The sequence below is a fragment of the Nannospalax galili genome, unplaced genomic scaffold, assembly GCF_000622305.1.
Source record: "Nannospalax galili isolate Female #2095 unplaced genomic scaffold, S.galili_v1.0 scaffold646, whole genome shotgun sequence".
In the NCBI taxonomy this organism is placed as follows: Eukaryota; Metazoa; Chordata; class Mammalia; order Rodentia; family Spalacidae; genus Nannospalax; species Nannospalax galili.
This window is the reverse complement of record NW_008355279.1, coordinates 72,425-78,160: the sequence shown is the minus strand read 5'-3', so window position 1 is coordinate 78,160 and position 5,736 is coordinate 72,425. Positions and strand designations below refer to the sequence as shown.

The following is a 5,736-nucleotide window of genomic DNA, read 5'->3' as shown; positions in this document are numbered from 1 at the left end:
GTCTTTGCTGTTTGTTAGGGCCGGGCGGTCCCTGGTTCTTCAGTGTCTGCAGTGGCTTGTTGGGCGCTCTCTGCAGCTTCACCTTTTCTGTGACTGTCAAAGCAGCTACTGAGGTTGCAACACTCGGGGCGGCAGCACGGAAGGAGGCCTCCCGGTTAGCTCAGTGAGCTGAGCAACCTGCTTCTGTAGCCCAGGAGAGCGCTTGCACTCATCATAGCGCACCTTTTGTTTGTGTTTACACCAATCATGGCATTGTCCCTTGTGACCAGTCATGGCAGTCCTCCTGTGAGGCTACCAGGGACAGTGCTCCCCATCTGGCCTGGGTGGAAGTGGTTGCAGGGTCATCTAAACTTTACTGGGGCTTATGATAGTAAAAAACCCAGTGGAACTGTGTGAAACACTTGTAACTGGGGCTGCATTTTCAGGAGTTGGAACCAACAGTTTTGATTGTTGGGTAGTTTCCTTAGAAGTGCTGAGCATCCCATGCTGGGCAAACATCCCACCTTTGAGCTTTACACACGACCTCTAGCTCTCTATTGTTTGGTGCATCAAACATTGCTGCGCAGAAGCTCTGTTGACTGGAGGCTGACACAGTGGTGGTTACCCCAAGAACTGCTGTGAGATGATCAGAAGCTTCTGGTCATCTAGCTGGCTATAGCGCCAAGCATGGGGCACAGGCCTTTCTAGATTCAGTTTCTAGGGTTGGGAGTGTCCGCAAACCATTTTATTAAGTCATCGATATGCCTATGTATCATTAATTTAATCCGTGACCATTTCTAATATTCCTTAGCCTAATTTCCTACCTTGTGGTCCAGATAATACCTGTAAACTTGTGCTAACTTCTATGGTCTGGACTTTCCAATTAACTAACTAGCCAGCTTACCAACCACTCATAATATTTGAATTTCCACTTAAGATAATAGAAAAAAAAAAACCCAAGCATCTTTCTATTCAGACTAACACACTCTCTTTATGCTAAGATTTTTATTTTTATTTACTTTGGTATGCCTATAGTGTATGTACATGTTCATGTGGGTATGTGTATGTGTGTGTGCATGTGGAAGTCAGATGGGGTTTCAGGCATCTTTCTGGATTACTTTCCACCTTAGTTTTGGAGACAGGTTTCTCACTGAAGTTGGAGCTCTTCATTCAGCGAGGCTGGCTGGCCAACCAGCTCCTGGGATCTACATGTTTCTACCTCCCCAGTGCTGGGGCTATAGACATGCACTGTCATGTCTGACTTTTTCACGTGACTGCTGGGGATCTGAACACAGGTCCTAATGCCTGTGCAGCCAGCACTTTACCTGCCAAACTATCTCCCCAGCCAACCCTCTGTGTCAGAATACTTTAAAGCAAAACATGAACATCATAACAAGACATATTTGTTGGATTATATGCAGCTACATTTTCTACTAAATAACAGTTGTCCTGAAGCAGGCGAGCATATACTGGAACACAGAACACTTGATTAATCTTTCTCACTGGAGCTGGTTTCAGCCGGACCAAGGAGGAACATAAATTTTGTTGTTGTACTTCATTCTTTTTCCATTTTTGAAATAAACTTGGCAAAAGACTACAAGTTTCTGGTCATCGCTAAGCTGCCTCTAGCCATTGGAAGTTCTTCATCCTCTCTCAGTGGCATCAGCAGAAAATTGATGTCTCATACATAGCTTCGGCTTACACAGAATGACATCTTTCAAACAGAGGTATGCTCTTTATTTCATGAGTGTGATTCCAGGTTAGCTCCAGGACAAGAAAGCCCCCTGCCTCTCTCCTTTTTCTATTCTCTTTACTTCCTTTCCTCCTTTCCTCTCCCCCCTCCCTTTGTCCTGTTCTATTTCTCCACTGTTGCTTTCTCTTTCTTATTTCTTAAATTGTTATGTTTAAAAAAACCCTTTAGTATAAGACAACCACTGCTTGGTTCTTGGTAAAACAGCACTAAGCTGCTCTACAAAGGGAGCTGCTAAATTTCCACTAATCGGTATTCTAAGCCCTTCCGGGTGTAGCAGCTTCTGCTGCATGTCATAAATAATCCAAATCTCCAGGCTACCCCCTTGGTCAGGGCACTGAGTCTGGTTAGCCCCACCCTGCAGTATCTTTAAGCTTTGCTTGGGGCCTTTGTTTCCTTCTATGGGTGTCATGGAACATTAGTTCCTTGGGCAGGAGCTGAGACATCCAGGTTGCCTTCTGTTATTTATTTATCCTTTCATTCCATTAAATATTTACTAATCATCCCTTCTCAAGAGGAAGAGCGTATACATAAAAATGAGGAAAACATCTCCTTACCACAGTGCGATATTCAATAATGGCTCTCTAACCATAATGCTTGGATATTTCTCTGAGGTGCCTTCTACAGAACTGTGTGTCTGAAGAATGCTGTGTTAATTCTACTTCAAGAACCTAAGGGCTAAAACTATATATCCAGGGGCTAGAATTAACCTAACCCTTTTTCTTTTCTCCCTCATTCCTTTCCTTTCTTTTTTAAATATTTGGTTTCAGAACTGGACTGACAACTCAGTTAAGTGGAGCACACAAGCATTTCCCCGGTGGCACCCACTTAAAGTGAATTGTTTCAGAAAAGGAAAGCAGATCTCTCTCTCAGCTGGAGAGCTACAGAGAGCACAGACTGAGGCATCATGTCTCAGACTACAAACAGGGAGGGGCAAGACAGTGAGATCTGGCCAGGTCACCACATCTCTCTACTGAGCCTGTAGACAAAATGGAAAGGAAACACCTCTTGGGCTCATATATTTAGTAAGGAAATGCTACCCCTCAACAGCATAGTCCTCAGCACAGAGCAGGTGCTCAGTAAACAGCTACTTGTTTACTAAAGGAATGTTTGAATTGAATTTCCTCTAAAGTACCTTTGTCTGATCCCACAGCATTTACGGACCTCTGGACAGAGTCCTGTGCCAGCTTTTTGGTAGTAAAGTCTCCATAAAAGCAAGGCGTAAAACTGCAGGAGGCATGAACATTCAGAGTCTTGAAGATGTGATTAAACGCTCAGTGTCCTGTCTCTAGGATGTGTCTGCAAATGAACTTGGTTAGTTCCATGGAAACGAACCAAATCTTTCAGCAAATGGTGGAATGTTTTCTCTCCCTTTGCTTTTATATACCCATCCTAACTTAAAAATACAATTTTGATTAAAATGATCTCCAGCTTGCCCTTTCTGAAGGAACAGGAAGCTAGCTGGAATGTCGGTGTCCATGGGTCCTAGATGAGAATGTCTCCATTTAGGTGGAGCAGAGTTCCTAAAGTGAGACCTTCTTTGCTGCATTTTGATGCAGTTGGTCACATGAGGTTCAGATGTGGACCTTCAGATGTGGACCTTTCCACTTGTGGCATCATTTCAACACTCAAAACATTTCAGATTTTGATGCCCAGATTAGGGAAGTTCAGCTTGTCTTTGACTATGTTTCACTATGTACTTTAAATTTTATAAAGCCTTAGGATTTGTGTCAAATCTTATCTCCTCCTGGAAATCTTTAACAAGTACAGGATGATTTCCCACTCCACCTTTTCCACATTGCCCTCTATTCTGTGTTGGCACTTTCTGGAATCCATCCTGCTTTTCACTCCAGTTGACCTCACCGAGCTCAGGACTGCATTTAATCCTAACCTCTTCTCCTTACCACACAGTGCCCATGGCTGAAGCCCTGCTGCGTGTGGCAGGCCATAGTCTCTGAAACAGGCCGTCATCAGCCCAGACGTGGGACTTTTCCCAATTCGCAGGCAGAATCTTTTAATTCGCTAGGTATGAACCTATTGGGCTATATCTGTCAGAGGAAGTAGCTTTTACTAAGCTGCATGAAGGTGACTCTGTGTGTCTTAATTACTCCCAATCCTGCCCCATCTGTTCTGCTTTCAAATTATTCTAAACATAGCAGATAAATAAATCTTTAAAAATGTAAGCAAATCTTTTTGAACACAAAAGCCAGCCTCTGTGGATTGCCAACTTTTAAGTGTATTGAGTATTGCAGAAGCATTGAGAAGAGACAGCCTGACGGGTAGTGAAATGAGAATCTTCTAGCACCATGCTCAGAATGTAATGTGCACACAAATCACCATGGGAGGTCATTACAGTGCCGATGGTGAGTGTGAGGTTTGGACGGGCCCTGAGATTCTGAATGTCTAACAGGCACCACTGATGTCAGTCAGAGAACCACATATTAAATAACAAGGAAAGTTCATGTAATCTTTACATAGGTTTCTAGAGGTAAGCATTTGAAATATGATATTCTGATTGAAGGCATAGGTGATCAAATTGATTAAATGATTTGTTCCAGGTCATGCATATTACTAGAAGAGGCACAAGGACTCGAATTTGAGTCTGACAAATTCAAGACCTATTTTAACCACTACAGTGTTGGAGAGAAGAAAATAGACTTAAGGAAGAGGTTCAATTCAGGAAGTAAAACAGACAAGCATTGTGGGTTGACCTTGACCTTCTCAGTCAAATTAGTGAGCAGGTCACTAGCTGTTAGAAGTGGAGCCTGAAGTGGTGGGACTGAAGAATTCAGCATGAGTTCTGAGAGTTTGGGGCAGCCCTAGGGATTATTTGCTGGATCACCTGTGGGAGCAACAAAAGCTGCATGGGCCCAGATAAAGGAGGGGGATTGCATTTGCCAAGGCTCTAAATTAAGGCTTCCCAAACTCCACATTCAAATGGGATCCTTAGACAATTTTAAGGCTCTGGGTCTGGGATTCAAACATCAATAGCGTTTTAATACGATGTGGGTAATTCCAAGTTGACTATTTGGGAAACCAGGTATGCAGACTATTTGCTTGTAGTGCTAAAGGGGCTAAGTGTTTTATTATTTATAAAGAACTCAAGGAACATTGAAGAGTGGCATAGTTCAGAGTTTGGCAAGCCTTTTTTTGTATAGAGCCAGATAGTAAATAAGGTATTTTAGGCTTCATGGTACATGAAATGAAATTGAGGTTATCAGATAAATGCTTATATAACAAGAAAGCAAACAAGTTCCCACAGTTTTCTGATGAAATCTAAAACTTCATGGACACTGAACACCAAGTTATAATCTTCACATGTTATAAACCACTATATCTCTTTTGATTTTTTGGTTACCATTTTGAACATGCAAAATCATTCTTAGCTTGTGGTTGGTAACAAAAATCGGGCTAGGTTTAGCTCCTTGGGCTGAAGTTTGCTGACTCCTGATGTAGTTAGTGATGCACCTTGATGAATCTAAAGAAGCCATCAGAAGTCTGCATTCAAATGCTTGTCTTACTCAACTGGCAGTAATACCTGACTGAAAAAAAAAATCACTGTTCTTTCTGAGGACAGTGTCCAAAGGGAACGGCACCCTTTCCAGGCAACGCTTCTTTCACCCTCAAATGCTTGTCTTACTCAACTGGCAGTAATACCTGACTGAAAAAAAAAAAAATCACTGTTCTTTCTGAGGACAGTGTCCAAAGGGGACGGCACCCTTTCCAGGCAACGCTTCTTTCACCCATATTTTTCCCAATAAATAAAAAACAGCTGATTGAAAACATGGTCAGCTGCCTATGTGAAGCAGTGGTGTTCAATTCAAAATGAGCCAAAATATTCTACATGCATCTCTTAAAAACACAGATGAGATTTTGATTGGCTATTAAGCCATCTTGGTATTTAACCAGATGTCCACTCTTCCAAGGCCTCGGATTGTTAAAGACTCCTTGCTAAAGAGTGCGAACCTCTTGTGTTTGGAATTTGTGTATTTTGATACAGGGATTAT

The 5,736-nt window shown here is 42.4% G+C and overlaps 1 long non-coding RNA gene across 2 annotated transcripts in view; it reads left to right on the top strand.

The window, feature by feature from the left end:
• The first annotated feature begins 1,613 nt into the window (after window positions 1–1,613).
• The window catches only part of LOC108491735, a 27,375-nt gene continuing 23,252 nt past the window's right edge, over window positions 1,614–5,736 (top strand). For both annotated transcript variants that reach the window (XR_001872893.2, XR_003846972.1), the window contains exon 1: window positions 1,614–1,706. This is a non-coding gene — a long non-coding RNA (uncharacterized LOC108491735). The remainder of the gene's footprint in view (window positions 1,707–5,736) is intronic.